The 18,854-nt window shown below is 44.3% G+C and overlaps 1 long non-coding RNA gene across 1 annotated transcript; it reads left to right on the forward strand.

The window, feature by feature from the left end:
- Window positions 1–6,140: 6,140 nt before the first annotated feature.
- Window positions 6,141–17,885, forward strand: LOC103926314. The gene is made up of 2 exons (XR_664072.1): window positions 6,141–6,269; window positions 13,977–17,885. It is a non-coding gene; the product is annotated as an uncharacterized LOC103926314 (long non-coding RNA).
- Window positions 17,886–18,854: the final 969 nt, after the last annotated feature.

Consider the following 18,854-nt stretch of genomic DNA (forward strand, 5'->3'; position numbering starts at 1 on the left):
TTTCCCTATACCATAATCAGCAAAAACAAGTCCAGGTTAAAGTCACCTTGGGAATGATGGATTAATTCTCCCATGCCAAAGTTGTCGTTATGCAACTGATCAGAGTTAATGCAGCATTAAAGGTACGTAAGAAAACCCCCACCCTCTGAGATGTCTCCTATATCTTTAATAGAACCTGCAAGGAAAATGGAGAATGAAGCTTTCGACTTCTGAGTACGTTTCTTTATCTGACAGAGCAGTTGTCTGTAGACAGTTATCCCAGCTGCAAATGAGACAAGAATACCAACAGGTATGTTTGTACAGTGTCACACTTGTAGCTGACAACGTAGATCGGAGGAGATTCTGTTGCAGAAGAGATAAGGGATTTACCCTCAATAAATGTAAAGCTTTTCTCCATCAGAATAAGAGCTTTGTTCGTACTTGGTCAAAAACATTGCGATTTTCTTTCTGAAGTGTCATGGATTCCTATGAAGGAGATTTTGCTGAAATCCAATCTTTGATTAAACCTTCACTGTGAAATTGCTCTGGGTTGCTGGAAGTAAATTACCCTTTTAGATATGGGTTGTAGAGATTAAATGAACTAGTGAGTGGCCGGATATTCTTGTCACAGGCATTGGATTTTTTTTTAATACATTTTATTTTTTTATACATCTCATTTTTAAATATTTTTATGTATATATTATTTTCATTTGTTCAAGCAGGGATAGATATATTTCTCCAGCTTTCCAGCTCTGTTTTTAAGACAATGCTCAGAGATTCCTCTTCATGCCTTTTGGGAATGTTATGCTCTGAATCCATCTGATGGTCGTGTGATTCAGAATGTGATATCGCTCAAAGTGGTCTGAATTTCCTTTCTCTCTGTGGCTACTAGGGACTGTGAAGGCCACCCAAGACTTTGCTACTTGTCTATATGTGTCAAGGCCCAATTTGCTATAGGGTTGTGGGTTTTTCTTGGCAAGCTCAGTTCTGGGCTTGCTTTCTTTCCGATACCCCTAGGCACTGCATGCTCCCAAACCAAAACCATTTCCACAGCAGACCAAATTTCATGTTATTCTCAATCAAATAGTTGGGTAAGTTGCATTACCAAGAAACACAGTGTCTTGCAACAGCTTCTGAACACTTCATGTAGCTAAATTCACTCTTTGATGTGTGTTTTTGATATTGTCTTTCTACCCCCATATTGTGCGCTATTTCTCTCTCCTGGTGCAGCTCAGTTCATTTCATTGCAATGCACTTCTTGGGATCGGCTCCCAGGAAACATAATTTTTCAGATGTGGCTATCTGTGCTGGTAGACCATATGCCTTCTGGGGAAACTGGATAAGTTACTTGTGCTCAAATGGGCCAGCTGAAAGCAACCCAAAGGTTTAGTTGCAGAAAACTGTGTGCTATAAGCATTTGCTACATGTCTTGACGTGTCATTGAATGAACAGAACCCAGGCTAGAAATGGTTGCTATTTACCTAGATTTTTAGAGAGAAGTTACCTGCTTATTTTGTAACTCATTGCTTTGTTACGTTGCTTGTTGTCCAATTTTGATTTCTTCCTCAAATACCACTTTAAGCTTAGTTTTCCAGTAATTGCAAAACTGGTATAAATTACTGAGATTGAGGAGAGAGGTTCAAGCATATGATCATAGGATACAAGACCCTTTGTTCTATGAGCTGGGCAGTAGCTCCAGGCCATCCAAGGCTTAACCCCAGAGAGTTTGACTGATTTAAAATTAATTGTATTATAACTAGTTAGCGTATTCCAGCAAAGACAAGACCTCTGCCAGGAACAGGAAAGAAAAACTCACCATTAAAATGACCTTAAATGGAGAAGAAAAAAATCCCAACAAAACAACCAACCCCAAAACATATTTGTGACCCACGTTGAAAGCTTCATTTAAGCTGCATGTAGTTTAGTTAGGGCCACAGAGAATGACAAATGGGACACTTGTCCTGGGTCTCGGAGGTCCTGTCTTTGGGAAGACTGAATTGTCTTAATGTGAGCATGACAGCAAATTGGCAGAAGAAAGGGTGAGGGGATCATAGTCCAATACTGTCTTGGGCTCTTTACAGCTCTGATGTGAACAGTCACAACAGAGGATGAATGCTGTTTCTTGTTGTAGGATTCACTGCCTTGAAGAGTTTGGGTAGATCATAAAAGTTTCTATAGCTCAGCTCTATAAAACAAGGATACTTCTCGAGCACATCTCGGACGATATTGGTCTGACTGTGCTATGATGTTTGGAAGTGCATGCTGGCACTGGTACTGACCACCAGATGCGAGTGGCTGTATTTTAATTACTTACAGACATCACTGCTTCATTGAACCACAACAATATCCCATTTAGGTGTTCCTGAAGTTATTCCCAGTAGCAGTCTCTGATCCATCCCTCCTATTAGCAGCGCAGTTAAACAAGGGGACGCTGTGCTCTTTGTGGCCGCATATATTCCATCTTAAGGACTTGATTGTTAGAAAACACAGCACCTGCAGTTTGCTACAGCAAAATATATACCCAGAAAACATGTGAGGATTTAGCTTCAAGGTTTAACTTCGTTGTATACAGCACCATCCAGAGAGCAGAGATACCCAGGCAGATCAACAGTAATGAAATATCACTGATCTAATTCATCAGCTGGTAATAAGCCTGGAGTCTCCCCAGGTTTATATTTCCGTAATTTTTTTTTAACTGCTAAGGGAGCCCATTAACAGCAAATAAACTAGTCCCAATTCCATTCCCGATATAACACTGCTGCCGTTCTAGGAGGAAGGTTGTAGCTGGCTTAATTAGACTTCCAATAAGCACTCTGCTAAGAAGGGATAGGGGTTTTTTTGGTTTTTCTTTTTTTGCAGGGCATGGTCCGCTCCCTCTGCATCTCTTGGCAGGAAGTTTTAATGCTAGATTAGAAATGCAAGACCTCTCTCCGGGTCAAGAAAAGCATTATCTTTGAATATCAGGGTTGTTGACTAAAACAGATTGGAGGCGTAAATAATACAATGAACTAGTGAGTGGACTTGAGCATTTACTCCGCCACATGATGCCTCAGAAAGGAGGATGAAGAGCTGGATATGACTGGTGCTTGATCAAAATAGCCCCCGGTCAAAATACAGAGACACAAAGTCAGCATTCTGCTGCATCCCATCTCTCTGTGTTGTTCCTCCCCAGGCAGCACGGTGGAGGGAGTAAATCTGATTTCTGATGGACCTGACCCTGGCGCGGTGCGCAGTGCTGCAGGCATTCGAGCCCAAGGGCAGTGCCAGTGTGCAAACACCGCTGTGGCTGAACAGCTCAGAAGGAACTGGAAACAGGCTCCCACATCCAATAAGTTATTCTTCAACTTCTCTCTATTAAGTGCTGTGCTCAGTACGCCTGCCTTCTGTTAACACCCGCAAGTTGGTTTTGGTGGGAGCAGCACTGGGTCTAAGGTGAAAGGTTAATATCCCTGGCTGCAGTTAACTTTTTTTTTTCCTCCTCATGATGATTCAGTGCAAGACCTGTAGCATCCCCTTCTAATTACGGGGAGTGGCTGAAATCAGACAGCAGAAGCAATGTGATTTTTTTTTTTTTTTTTTAAGTGGAAGACAGTTTTCTGCGCTGAAATACCCAGTACCATTTCTACTCTGGCTAAACCACTCGGGGAGCGTTTCAGCTTGTCATTATGCAAGGGGCATACTCTGACCACAGCTTCCAGCACGCTTCTTGTTTGCTTTAAAAAACCCCACACAAAACAAACATGGCTGGAAAGGAGATCCTCTCTTTGCCCACAAGGGCTAACGTGTCCTGATCGTATCCAGGAGGTCTCCAAAGTTCGTGAAACATTTGTATTCTGTAGTTCCTGCCTTGTGCTACTCCGCTGACTCTGCTGTCTGTCTGCAAACAAAAGATGCTGCCTGGTCCCACCCGCTGGATAAAATGCTTTTCCTTTTGCGTTGTCGTCACTGATGATTACAGGGATCCTACTGAGGTTCGGGAGTTTTAATGTGCAACTGTTTCCTGACGGGCAGGCTTATTTTGCGTGCATGTAGGGACGCTCCCAAGGCTTTCCTTTAAAGTTGGCTCGGATAATTCTTCTAGTATTTATGAAGCCTAGGGGAGTCATTCAAATGAGCAAATGTGAGAAAATGGACCACTGAAAAGTACAGATTAATGACAAATTAGCTAGGTAATCTGGTGGAGAATTAATTGAGGAAGAACAACTTAACTGTTGTAAGATGAACTCCATAGAATAAGTTATCTTTTCTAATGGACGGAATTAGGGAGGATGTCTCTCAATAAAGTGGGCCTGATATGCAGGTGGGGTCTTAAATGGGTGAAGCTATGGAAACCCCCTGCGGACTGTACATGTAAGGCAAAGTGGTAAGGCTGTGCTTGGTTTGTTCCGACAGGTAGACACAGGTTAATTTTGGTCTATGTTTAGGCTTCACAGCGTGAGTAAACGTTTCTTGTAAAAGCAATGCATTACTTGTAAGATGAGACCTCCCTGCATCACTTTGCTGCTAGGTCTTGGCTGAGAAGCAGAATAATATAGAGAAGTGTTTTCAAAAGGATTTTCAAGTGTTTGGGTTAAGAGTCCTACTGTATTGGATATAAAATTGCTTGTTTCAACAACAGCAGTAATAGAACAAACCACCCCGTGCTCTACGTGACACAGCGGCACAGATTGCTATAAAGATTAGACGACAGGAGATGACTTTCTTCTGGCTTCTGATGCAACCTTAGCCTTCAGAACAGGGAAGAAATGCAAACTGCTCCATCCCCAGGGCTGGGACCTGTTTGTTCAGCCTTGGACTACTGCCCAAAAGCAATGCTAGGCAGAGGCACTGAGACTTCCACGTCGGAGCTGTTCACCGATTTAAATTTCTTTTACTTTAAGCCTGGAAGGGACTGTTGCGGTAGAGATGCAAATGCAGGGCTTGAGTCCCAGTCTCTCTGTAATGCTCACCTCTGTTCTTGCTGCTGTGTAACTCTTTAAAAGGCATCTGTTCTTGATGCAAAAATAGCAATGTTGAATCCGGCACACCTTGCATGACGTGCCAGGGCAAGACTTTTTGACGGTGAAAGTGTACTCATGACATGCTGTCTGCTTGGAGTGGTAGTTGTGATTACCAAAAATTAGGGGCTGCTTGCTTGTGCCTGCACCAGCTCCCTTCTCATGTTTGGCAGTTGCCAGTTTTGTTTTATAAAAGGTGAAAGGGAAAATTCTGCAGTTTGTTAACAAAAACATCCACTTTTCTTCCCAAGGGCTAGCCATACACATTAGCACCTTCTTTAATATATCATCACAAAACTGGATTCATGCATGAGCAGTGTGACCCTCCTAATATGCATGAAAGGAGTAGGTGAAGTAAAGAGGACCAACGCAATTCAAGCTAGAGGCAGAGAATTAGTTGGAAAGCCGTGCACCAAGTGTTTGCTAATTGAAAGTAAAAGCAAGTGTTAGAAAATAGGTGTCTCAAAACCATGGGACACACAGGCGCTTGAGCATCCCCATCTCAAAAGGAAAGTAAGACTGGCATCTATAGGAGGAGAGGTGGTAGGTACAGTTAGCTTCAAATGATATTTGATTATTTTTGATAGCACTTACACAGCGTAGAGCATGAAACTTCTCGGACAAGGCTCAAGGCTGTTGCTCTGGAAGTCCTGAACTTGGCCTGATAGCAAGAAAAGAGAGCAGGCTGTTTGCACCCAAACATCACCACCCCTTTGCTCCTAATCCTGCCTAGAACGTTCCCTTGTCTCAGCAGGGCTTAACCTGGGCTTTCTCATCTAAACATGTTCACTAAGCCATTGGCTGCTTCAGCTGATTAAGCCCACGTCTCACTTATTGAGCGTGGCAGCAGGAGGACGCAGTGAGCTGCTGCGCTCATATGCCTGCCCTGGATGCCAGAGGATTTCTGGTTTGTCAGCGGCTGAAGGACAGACGTTGATCTGGATTGCAGTTGACGAGAAACTGTGCTGTACACTGACGGGCACAAACGGTGGCCTTGGAAAGGCAGCGGGAGGGGACGCAGGCTGGCTCCACACACAGCCTTTGTGTCTGGGGAGGTCTGAATCAAACAGGGCAGTGATTCAGTGTTGGTGGGGACAGCTTCAGCCTCTCCAAGGAATACTGTATAAAGACGATGCTTCCCTCCCCACCTCTGTGTTTCAGGTCTGGCAAGAGGATTAAGAAGACCAGGAAGTACGACATAATCACCACTCCAGCTGAGCGGGTAGAAATGGCTCCTCTGAATGAAGAAGATGATGAGGACGAAGACTCAACAGTGTTTGATGTGAAATACAGGTATTGCTGTGAGCCCGTCCAGTTAGGCTTGCTCACTGAGCTCTTATTAGTGAAGACAGCTCTTTTTTCCTCTGCTGGGCCAGTGTGGCAGAGATGAGGCAGTCACAGTCTCTTTCACTTTGCCCAAGCATTATCACTCTTCTTTACAGTCCCTCTGCCTGGTTTCTCAGCACACATTGCTCTATACCCTCGTGCTCTTGTAATAACCGCATCGCTACCCCTAGGCTGTCTGCCCTCCTCTTTCCTCTGCAGAGCAGCACAATGGGATACACGCGCCCCAAACAGCTAACAAGGTTTAACAGACTGAACTTCCCCTCTCAGGCAGCTGTTGGCAGTCGTTCCTGTGCACTCTCAGTGTCTACGCACGCACTGGATGGAGGGCTGTGGATCAAGGGCTGCTTTCCCAGGCGCTGCCGTTGCCGTGAGCCTGGGAGGGAAATGATGGCGAATCTCCACCAACCTCTGGGTTTGTACCAGAGTGCTCTCATGTTGTTCTGTGACGGAGAGAGGACTGTGGTCCCTTGCTGATGTTGTTAGCAGTTATCCCTTAGCAACAAACTTTCCTTAAAAGTGTTTGTCTTTTTGAGATAGAAGCAGTGTGACAACCCAAAACTTTTGGTGCCTATTCTGGGCCTGAGATTTATAGCAACCACTCAGCACATAAAGATGCTCCACATTGATTTATGGTGTCAGGGTATCTGCATCTCTTATTTTTATTTGCATCAAGCCATCCACAGCATTTGAGTTGCATTCTTATCCAAATAAGGCCTACTTTAAAATCTGTCTCACTTTGGCTGAAATAAGCTCTCCTAATTATAAAAACACAGATCTTGACAACTCCTAACTGGAGATTTTTACAGACTTTACTCTTGTTGCCCATCTCCTGATTTCGGAAAGGGGGGACTACACATTTGCTCTAAGCACGTGTGTGCCAGCATCTAAAACACATACCACCGCACGCTCTGTTGGTCGTTTTCAAAATAACTGCGTTATTTCCCTATCAAAGTCAGGCAATAGTTGGAAGCCATGAAACAATGAAGGGTGTGAGTCGTGCCTTTATGCATAGATATTTAGTTCTTGAATTAAGAGACTCCTATCAGTCCTTGCATGACTGTTGCCATTCTCTGTAGCTGCCCTGTGTTTGCACTAATCATTTCAGCTTGTGCAGTTTTTACTTTGGGACTAAGCTTTGTTAAACTCAGAGATCTGTCTCGCCATGGCCTACTTTAACAGCCCGTGTCTCCTGCCCCTTTTCCTCTTAACTGAGTACTTTCTCTGTGAACTTTTGGTAGCGAGATCAGAGGGGTTTTCCAAAGACTGAGAACAGAAGATTCTCAATCATGGCAGTGCTTCAGGGTAAGATGTCTAATAATAAAATACTAGGTGAACAAAGGAGAGAGCTTGCTGGAAACCATCTAACTCATGAGAGCTGTGGTCATGTTATCTGACGTTGCTTCCCTGGAGCACGTACTGTGCTGATGCTTTCACAAAAGCTTCATGGGTTCCTTAGCAGTACAAATGGCTCTTCACCTTGTGTGATGGTCTGTTCAGAGGCCATAGGGATTTTTGGTTCTTAGCCAGCCAGTCCTCTCTTCAGCTGTGGGAATTCCTCCTTTCTGCCACAGTGCAACAGTGGCATTTCCACGTTTTCTGAAGTCCTCGCAGTTTCAGACATACATTTTTTTAGCTCAGACAGAACTACCTCAGTTTAGAGGGAGAGATCGTCTTACAGACAGCCCCTTAGCAGAACTGATTTTGGGAAAGCTGCTTTGAGGATACATTTTCTGTAAAAGGTATCAAGCTCTCTGGTTCCTTTGTGCAGCTTGAAGACTACATCCCCAAACAGTTCCTATCTCCTGTTACCAGTAAAGACACTTCTTTGCAAATTTGAATTGCTGAGTTTGACCATTGACATCCCCATTAAACCAGTCAGGAGGTTCTTCATAGGGAAGAGAGGGCTAGAGCTGCAGAAAGGGCATCTTGGACGTGCACGCAGTAAGTCAGTGAACTAACTTCTACCAGGTCTTCCATTGGGGTTCCTTCCCCTGCCCTGCCCCCTCCCCCCCCCAAAAAAAAAAATTGACATTCAGGAAGTAGTTGCCTTGTTCCATCTAAGGCTTCCTTTGTCTTTTGCAGCTGTGTGCAGATTCCAGGAAGACAGGGTAAGGAGACGTAACTTTGTCCCTCTCTGTGGTTAATGGAAGTTATGAATACATGTAGGTAGCTACACAACTGGAGCGATAGGTTTGTTTTGGATATTCACTAAGTGCCTACAGTTTTAAAAGAGCCTTCGTTAATTGCTAAGTCAGGAAAACTACTTCCGCTCTCCATTATCTCAAAAAAAAAAAAAAAAATTGTGCCGATGCATCAGGTGAACTTGCAGAGGTGTTGCTAGGGCTGATGCATGAGGACTCACCCTCAGTAAGTTTGCAGACGACACCAAGTTGGGCGGGAGTGTTGATCTGCTCGAGGGTAGGAAGGCTCTGCAGAGGGACCTGGACAGGCTGGATCGATGGGCCGAGGCCAACTGTATGAGATTCAACAAGGCCAAGGGCCGGGTCCTGCACTTTGGCCACAACAACCCCATGCAGCGCTACAGGCTTGGGGAAGAGTGGCTGGAAAGCTGCCTGGCGGAAAAGGACCTGGGGGTGCTGGTCGACAGCCGGCTGACCATGAGCCGGCAGTGTGCCCAGGCGGCTAAGAAGGCCAATGGCATCCTGGCCTGTATCAGAAATAGTGTGGCCAGCAGGAGCAGGGAAGTGATCGTGCCCCTGTACTCAGCACTGGTGCGGCCGCACCTTGAATACTGTGTTCAGTTTTGGGCCCCCCACTACAAGAAGGACATTGAGATGTTGGAACGTGTCCAGAGAAGGGCAACGAGGCTGGTGAGGGATCTGGAGAACAAGTCTTATGAGGAGCGGCTGAGGGAGCTGGGGTTGTTTAGCCTGGAGAAAAGGAGGCTGAGGGGAGACCTCATCGCTCTCTACAACTACCTGAAAGGAGGTTGTAGCCAGGTGGGTGTCAGTCTCTTCTCTCAAGTAACAAGCGATAGGACGAGAGGAAATGGCCTCAAGTTGCGCCAGCGGAGGTTTAGATTGGACGTGAGGAAAAATTTCTTTACTGGAAGAGTGGTTAAACATTGGAAGAGGCTGCCCAGGGAAGTGGTTGAGTCACCATCCCTGGAAGTATTTAAAAGACGTGTAGATGCGGCACTTAGGGACATGGTTTAGTGGGCATGGTGGTGTTGGGTCGATGGTTGGACTCGATGATCTTAGAGGTTTTTTCCAACCTTAATGATTCTATGATTCTGTGATTCTATGAATGGGGTGATACTGCTGTTTCAGCTTGTTAGCCAACTAAAGCAACACGTCATGAGTTGCAGCAACCTGGAAGCAGTTGGGGACAGAGGAGTGACAGGTGTCTTCTGACAAGTACCCATGGGCTAGAATATTCCGCACTCTCTCTTTTATCTATTTATTTTTTAATTCAAATGAAGGTGAATCCTTGCCAGCAGTCAGTATCAGTTGTGGCGGCTGTTTGGGTTTATTCAAGCAGCCTCCTAGCAGCGGCACTTACTTGGCTTATGGCATGACAGACTTCTGGCCCATCTGTGCTACCAAGTCTTGGCAAGGGGATTTTGACCAGGTGCTGCTTTGGTGACTGCACCATTACTGGCATTGCTTTCAGAGAGGCTAAACCTCATGCAGCCCAGTGCTACGGCAGGATCCACTGGTGCAGTGCCATGGCTGACAAGAGTCATTATTCTGATTTCCTTAATTCTTTATTTCTTTGCGACATGCTGGTACTGAAAGATAAGCCTATGGGCTTGACTGCCCATCATGCAGTGTTGTAACATACGTGCTGCCATATCTACATCAGAAACCAACTTTCCATAGCCATTTAAACCTAGAATTTTCAAAGTCTCCCTGGCTCCTGAATATCACATGAAATTAGCTGGAACCTTTTGTCCTGTTCATTTTTGATTTAAAGGCTGTGAAACTACGGGGAAAATGGTCCGTTCTCCATAAAGTCATGATTTGCAGTGGTGGTTGCTCAGTGCTTTCCACTAGAAAGGCACCAAAAGTATTTTTAAAATACAGGCTTCTGAGAAAACATGGGAATGGAGTGGAAAGGGAACCAGTTTTCCAAAGAGCAATGCAGTAGGGACATGTTGGCTGTGATGGACTATAAGCATTATTCAATTCAGGTGTTACTTATATATACTGTAAGACAATCCTATGCTTTCACATCTCTAGGGTTACCACCAGCTTGGCAGTAGGGAGAAATCTGAAGAGCTGTCCTGGAGTGCCACAACATTAGATACCTCCCGTGCATAATACTAAGTACATTACCCCAATATTAACGTACTCTGACTGATATGCGGGTGATAAGTAGAGTCTTGCTTTGGGTTTGTAGCATAAGTCTTTGCTGAGGATGATCTGGGTAGGCTCTGGGCTGGTTTGTTTGAGGTCCCCTCCCATCGTTGAAAGCTCTGTACTGGCACTTGCATCTGTGTTTGGAGGAGTAATTGAGATTCTGTGCTGTCTCCCCCATGCGATGCAAACAGCACTCTAATTAAAAGGCAGTTGGTGTCTAGCAGCAACAGGAGAGAAGTAACACATACCTCTCCAATTGTTCTCATGCACTTAATTTGCTTTCCTTTAATGCTTTGTCCTTGTGTGTATTTGTTTCCAGTCTTCCATGAGGCATCAAAGGGTAGCAGACAGTGTAAATTGGGCTGTTGGATGAAGGTTGTTAATTTTTTTAATTTTTTTTTTTTTTTTTCAGGACTTGATGGGGCTTCGGGCTCCTGGTAGATCCCACCCCCACTTCCCTTGGGCCATGGAGCAATGAGAAATAACCACCTTCCTCCCGTAAAGCGGGCTAATGAGACCACTTCAAAATCTTAACGAAACAGTCCTTTCTGTAGATGCAAAAGCCACCCACTGCCTGCCTCTGACAAATGCAGAAGCGTGCGTGCACTGGATTAGATGCCCCCTTTGCGATCTCATTTCAGTAGCAGCAAAGCAGTTCTGTCAATGGCTTCTCTAATCCTGCAAGCACAATTTCTGTGTGACAAGAGACTGAAAGTGTGTACCAAAGATTGTCACAGAGCAAAGATGCCAAATCACTTAGACATTAACACCTCCTTGAAAAGCTTCATGGAAACCATTTTTTAATATGGAGTATTGTTTTCTGTGTGCATTTGCTCTGCTGTTGAAAGAGGCATTTGGATAAAAAGTTCAGGAATTTTTCTGAAATTATTATAGAGCTACACAAAGAAAGCAAACTGAACGTGGAAAGGGTGTTTGTTTCTTGATCGCCAGTTCAACCTGTGCTGCTGAAGGCCAAAAAGTATCCCTGTCCAACTGATTTTTGGACCATATGAACTGTACTGGTCATAATTTTCTAGATGTCAGATACTTTTTTGTGTTTTATGATGGGATTACACTTGCTGCATATATTGACAAATGAGTTAGTGGAAAGCTAAATCCCATCCTCCCAGTGTGCTTTTTCTCATCCCACCAAAAGATCTTGATTTTAAGATTGCCCTCTCCTCCTTGCTGCTTTAGCACTTTCTTTCAAGAAGGCAAGGGAACGTTGCACAGGTTTCATGATCTTCTTCTTGATGGGGCTGAGCTAATGATTAATCAGGCAGTTGGCACTGTGTGGTACTCAAGAAGAGAGGAGCAAAGTAAAGTAGGTTACAGGCAAATGTCCCCGACAAACTGGTGTTAGTGTCCACACCCCATCACAGAGCACTCTGCTTGTTTTGTGTAATAAGAGAAAAGTGATAAAACAGCTGCAAAAAGAACCAGTTTCTGAAAAGGTAAATAAAATTGTTAGCTTATTAAGCTTATTAACTCCAGCATAGCTCATTGAGGGATTTCTTGTCAGCTTCAATGGAAGACTGAAAACAAGTACTGAATAATTTCTGTGGTGCCTTGCTCATGAAAGACTTTGAAAGCACTACAGTAATCTGGGATATCAGCAGTGTACCCTCTCCCTGCTGACTTGCAGCTGTTGGAGGCAGTGCGTTCTGCTCTTGCTATGCTTGCTGAGCCCAGCTGGGTGAATTTCATAACCATCCCTGCAGAGCATTTCGAGTCCGGGGTGATGTGTGCCATCTGAGAGCCCGGAGTTGGGGAAGAACTTGGAATTTAAATGCCAGAGTGGGAATTGTCCCAACCCTGATGTCAGGCTCCTAAATAAGTACTGAAAGAAAGTTTTTCTTGGGACAGATTGAAGCCTCCATCCTTCCCGTCGGCTAAGTGAAATTCCTCAGTTTGTTTTCCACACGAATTGTCATTTTTCCCTCTAACAGTGGCAGCACTAGCAAAATGCAGAAGCATTTTAGGAATGCATCTTCCAAAGTGCTCTTGAAAGCAGAAAGATTTATGTGTAAGGAGTAGTGGCAGGCAGAGGGAAGAGGAAGTAACATTTATTCAACCACCATGGGACTAAAGGGCTTTTGAGAGCTTGCAGGATGTTTTAGAGGAAAGATGCACTGTATGGAAAGGCTGGATTCTGGATTTTTCCCTTTTTCAGGCACTGATAGCATTGAACTGTGTGGAAACATCTTTATCACAGTTGCAGGGCTCAGCCTTTGATGTGCTCAAGTCTTTTGGGGGTCTCTGTAAAATATGAGCTACACTATCAGTGTCTTCTCTTTGAATACGTCCTTTCCAGATCCTGACTGTGTGCACAGCTCTGAATGGAGCATGGTATTGTCTGCTTGTTACAGCAAGGTGTTGACTCTCAAGGGAGCGGCTCTAATGGATTTTTTGCCAGCAAAAGCCGCAGGCCGTTCTGGATGATGCTAGGTGAATTGCGCTGGGGTTTGTAGCAGCTTAATTTAATTTTTTTTTCCAGCAGGCAGCAGTGACAAGTTGTGTCTAAATGGAGGGGTATCATTTATTGTCATCTGAACGGGGTGCAAATCACTAACACAGTCAGCTGCTTACTATAAATACAACAAATTGCCAAAGCTTTGGTGCTGCTGTTAAGGATTTCCCATGGGTCCACAGCAGGGGACGAAAGAGGTGGTCAAAAAGCATTTTTTTGTTTGGTTTTTGAAGGCTGGATTCTTTCCTCACTTGGCTGTAACAGTTGTTACAGAGCACACCACATTCTACTGGCTCGTTCAGTCGATTACATGCTGGCAGTGCAGTCCTACGGGAGGGTTCTCACCTCCTTCATGGAGTGTAACAAGTTCCTATTAAGACCTTTTTTTTTTGAACTCTGAAGCAGTTAAAGCAGTAGGGTGTCAGGAGGAGAATCCATAGCAAGGAGGATAGTCCATGCATGTTGGTTAGTAAGGGGCTGCACTGGTGTGGAAAAAGCTGTGAGGTCCAAGATGCTGTTTCACGTGTAGTGAAACAGCAGCCCCCCTGTGCACGCTCCCTTCTCTGGTCTGCGCAGTGGCTGGTCACAGGATCTCTCAGCATCTGGGTTTTCTCTGATATAACTCTGCTTTTTTCTTCTCTTGGTCTAGCTTCTCCTGGCATGGTGTTAACATCATGTCAGTGTCCAGTGTCACCATAGAAATCAACTGCTGGAGGGAACTGATGGCAATCACAGTGAATAATGCTGCCTTTTCCTTTGTGGCTTTTTGGGTTTTTTTCCACTTTGCACATGGGTTCTCATCTCTGCCTGTGAGCTATTTAATTGCAAATCTACAGCTGTACTAATCTTCCTGCTTTCCAGGTAAAGCAGCTCTGCGGAGCGTTGGTGCCCTACAAGATGTCATTCTGCTGTCGAGGGACCTGCTGAAGCCATAACTGTGAAAGGGGAGGCTTTCATCTCTGCAGTGTTACAACCAAACCAAGCCTCACCTCTTGAGGTGCTGTTTGTACAGCAGGCTATGGATCTTCTGACCAAAACGTCACCATTCGGTTCCCTGGTTTCCAAACTGCTGTGTTGGAATGACCAGAGTTCCTCTTTGCGAACTCAGCTCTCTCTTGCTTTAGGAGGGCTGCGGTGTCACTAAAGCATGACAAGATGCAGCCCTGTGTACCAACTTGCAGCTCATTATGGTCTAGATAAGTTTTGCAGAAGGAAGAAGACAAGGAAGATTGAACCAAGCTGCCCCAAGGACTTATTTTCTAAAATCCTAATTCAATACTTCAGTCACTGTTAAACTTTGGTCATTGTTAAACAGATCATGTGTTTAAAAAAATATCAAGAAGTGTATTTTTTGGGCCTTGCAGAGGTGACTTACGACTTTAGGTGGTAAAAGTGCAAGCCATGCTGAAATGGCACACTGTATGTTTAGTGTAGGATTTTTGGGGGAGGGGGTGAGAGGTTGACTCATGTAGAAAATTTTTTTGACTTGCTACTGATTTTTTTTTTTAAACAACAATTGCACTAAGCTTTCATGATGACATTCTCATTGTCCCAAGGAGCTCTGATCAGACCAACTTGTATAAACGAGACCACAGGGAAATAGGAAGAATCAGGCATGCCCTAAACTACAACAATCTTGGATTAAAGAAGATATATTTTTGTAATTTTCTGCCTTTCCACAGGGAGTAAAAACAGTGTTTTGTACTGTCCTGTGCTTACTGTAACTTGTCTACAATTCATCTATATTACCTTTTTTCTAAGCAAAGTAAGTCCTCATGTGGAATGGTTAGATTGTAGAAAGAACACCTCTTATTTTTCATGGAAGCTTCTTCATGTAAGTGATCCTAATCTGTATCAAACTGGAAGTTTTCCCCTACCACCCGCTTGACAAATCCCATTTAACTCAAGGACGCATTTTTAACCATCGCTCCCTGCTGTGCTTTGTGCTGCAGAGGTCAGAGCTGCGGGATGACACTAAGAGAATTAGATTGCTGCATCTGAATAGATTGGGTTTAGGAGACCACAAGCATGTACAGGTTCCAGGCCGTTGTTAGAAAGGGCAAACCTAACTGGTTTAGTTTTTTACTTTGTGGTTTTCCTTTAAAGTAACCACAGATGCAGTTCAGACTTCTCTTTGACATGTTTATTCTCTGTTTACTGCACCCCTTAACACCTTTTATTTTGGGTTTTTAGGATGGCTGGAACCCCGGTTTTCTTGGGGAATGCATGTCTTCCAATTGTTTTAGGATTGTCCCACTGTTTGCTTGACCCTCTACTAGCCTCCTGCAGTTACAATCCCTCAAGGAGACTGCAGAGTATCTGGCAAAGCACCATCCTTGCAGCAAGCTGCCAGTCTTGGGTTTTGGGTTTTTTTGAAGGCCGATTGGGATTTGAGGCTTGCTGAGAACACTGAACTGCTTTGTCATGATACCATGACCTATGCCAGTTCTGTGCTGTTCCCTTGGGCCCTGCAGTTAGTAAAAGGAGGTGAAGGGGAAATTTTTTTTTTTTCCCAGCAGCCTTGCGCTTTCCTCAAAGAAGCTCCCATAACACAGCTTGCTTTCCCTAGCCGTGACTCAGCAAAGGCTTTACAAACAGCCCACTCAGCCTGGATGGAAAAATCCCACAGCAGACTGTTGTGTTAATATTAGTCATCAAGGCAATATAAAAATGCTATGTTATTTTCATTCATGGAATGAATTTGAGTCATTCCGTATTACTGTTACTAAGCAATATTTAACGTGTCAGCTGCAAGGTGAGGATGGGGCTGAGCGGGCTGTATCCTGGCTGGTAGGAATCGCAGGGACCAGTACGTTGAATGATGCTGTGGGTTGAGATAAGATCTGGGGCTCTTTCCCCACCTAGGTAAAACAGGTTTCAGACTTAGGCTGGATGATTCTGAAGGAATACTGTATCTCTTCAGGACTAAAGTACTTCGAAGACCAGGAATTCAACTTCTTAGGCAGACTGAGTCCATTTGAAGTCAGAGAAGTGGCGATGCTGAGAGGAGAGAGAGAGGGAGGTTAAAAGCTTCTGTTTGCATTTGCAGAAGGAGGCAATGGAGTGAGGTGGCTGCCCTGTCTGAGCAGACACCATGGCAACACGTTCATGTCCACTCTTCTGCCAAACTCATTAAGCTGAGCATCAGGCACGCTGGAAGAGTGGTGGAAAGGGAATGAAACCTTCTCTGTGCACAAAAGAAAGGCGAGACCAAGTTATGTAGGAGAGAGGTGAGAGGAAAAGGTACATAAAGGATACTTCTCCTTTCTGAGGGTGAGTCAGTTCTTGAAATCAGGAGTTTTTCCACCAACTTCAGGTCACTTACTGAGTTAGGCTGGCAAAGGCCATCCACTTTTCCTTGCTTGTGGCTAAAAGATCCCACCGTTTCCACAATGTGGCCAAATCTCAGTGGGGGACAGGGACCAGGTATTTAAGATGTTGAAGATGGAGGTGCCCAACTGCTACTGGGATGCTCTGGCTCCTCGAGGAGGTCCCAAACCATGTGCCATAAGCTAAAAAGTACTTCTAGAGAAGCAGCAGCTGCTTGGTGGAAATAAAAGGCCAACCTCACCAGTTGCTCATGGTCATGAAAATAATCCGAATGCTTTGTTTGATACTCAGTTGCTGTTGCAAATGTGAGGCAATGTTTACCTCTACAAAAGTTGCTGTATGTGATTTAAAGTGTCTGGTTAAATATTCTATAGCTATATTTAGTTAAGATTTTAAGAGCACTTGATGTGACTCATCTAATAGTATATATATTAATATTTTTTTAATGGTAGGAATTAGTTTAAAACATAGTTTTAATAATTTGGACTGTTCGGTTCAGGTAGTTCTAGGAGTTCATTGGAGAAGAAATAGCCATTAACCACTACATGAATGTTTTACCTTAATGTTCTGTGTATCTTACACTGCAGATTTAATATCATTGTGACTGTAACGTGTCTTAGTATCTGCCGCTCTTTGTGTTGCATAGTCAAACTTGCTTTGTTCAAGAGCATTTTTAAAGGCGTATTTTTTTGTTACAGAAAATGAAAAGAGAAATGTTATTACAGATGTCTGCCTGTAGCTCGCTCACTGCTTACAAAATCCACCGACTGGTAGCAGAGTCAAACAGAGCAAGCAAATTAGAGGCTTTCCTATTTGTGCATGCTGTGCTGTGGAGGAAAAACCTTGCACAGAATTGCAGCTTCTTTACTCCAACCACAGCGCTGTCACTGGAGATTACATTTGAGAAGCCAGAAGTTGGTGTGCCATGCTTGCCTGCAGAATTGTCAGAAATACATAGATAGCTTTGTATTTGTTGCGTTTTTTTGTTGTTTTTTCCCCCATGGAAGATGTGGAGATGACTGCAAACACTTGTTTAGCACACTAACTTGTGTTATCCTAATGCTTATCCTAAGCGCAGACTTGTAGAAGTCTATAAGCACTAATGAAGCTTGAACACACAGGCATTAATGCATTTGAACGTTTTGTTCGTAACAGTTCCCTCCAATTCACTGTACGTGGTATAATCTCTGCAGGGTGGCAGGCTATGGTTTTCATTAAGGGTTTTTTCTTCTGTTAGATGAGTTTCTGCTGCTGCAGTTTTTGTGTGAGGAGTTATCAGGACCATGCGTTTTGTGCAATTGCTTGTACTTTGTTTAAAAATGTTTAAGAAAATTTGTCATTGTGACCAAAGCTTCTTTTTAAGAAAAAATTGGTAAGACTAGTTTGAATGGACTTCTGATGTTTCAGCAGAAACTGCCATCATTAAACATGTTCTTGAAATCCCCCTTGTGTCGTGTGTTATGTTTAGGGAGGGAATAGGAAAGGGGCTGTTGCTTGTGGAAGCTTGGTGAATCCGAGAGCCTTGTGTGATCCCTCGTTAGAGGGCTGCGCGTTCCTGCAGTGCAAATCCCTTTGTCCTGTGATCTTGAGCCAGAGTGTGACAAGGGGAGAAACTGGTTTTAGCAGCATGGAAGAGGAATATGTTTAATCACGCAAAGTCCGCATCAAGAAGCTAGGCTTATGCCTGGATTCAAAGGGCAAAACACTCTGCAATAGGGAAGCTATCTCAGTACATTCAACTACAACCGTGTTCAGTACCTTAGAGCCCACAAACTGCAGACCTGTTGTCCCAGACTCCAAGCCCAGCTGAGCGAACCAAGCCACATCCCCTCCCCGGGGTGGCCAGGCCACGCCACAGCTGTTAAACAGACTTCCTTCCACTTCAGTCTTGCTTGACCAAGTTCCCTGTCTCTGAAGCGATTTTGCCATGTGGCTTTCAGGGCATGGTGAGATGCTGAAGTGCTAGAGATAAGGAACAGGGCAATCTGAGGCTTGCTTGTTTGTCGTGCACATTTTAGCAGTACTCTGAAGACTGTTTCCCTCTTATGCTATTTTCACATGAAGTGCAGACACTCCTAGACCCTGGAGCAGCTACAGGACAGACAGAGCCAGTAGCCTGTGCATGAAACAGCTCTGCTGCTCTCCTCTCCCACATAACACGATTGCTCCTGCCTTGATGTCTTCATCTCTTCAGTAATAGTCTTGAGAGTAATCCAGTGCTGCAGACACAAAGCAGCTGCTGTCCAGCCGGTGCTTTTTAAATTATGTCCTGCCAGCAAAGTAAAGCCTGATCTAATTCAAAATACTTAACAAAATGCTGTCAGGCTTCAGGCGTGAGCCAGCTGTTGTGCAGCAAAGGTGGTTTGTGTAGGAAGTTCAAGACCCATCAAGGTGAGCCACAGCCTGAGC

The sequence above is a fragment of the Pygoscelis adeliae genome, unplaced genomic scaffold (assembly GCF_000699105.1).
Source record: "Pygoscelis adeliae isolate BGI_AS28 unplaced genomic scaffold, ASM69910v1 Scaffold21, whole genome shotgun sequence".
Lineage (NCBI taxonomy): Eukaryota > Metazoa > Chordata > Aves > Sphenisciformes > Spheniscidae > Pygoscelis > Pygoscelis adeliae.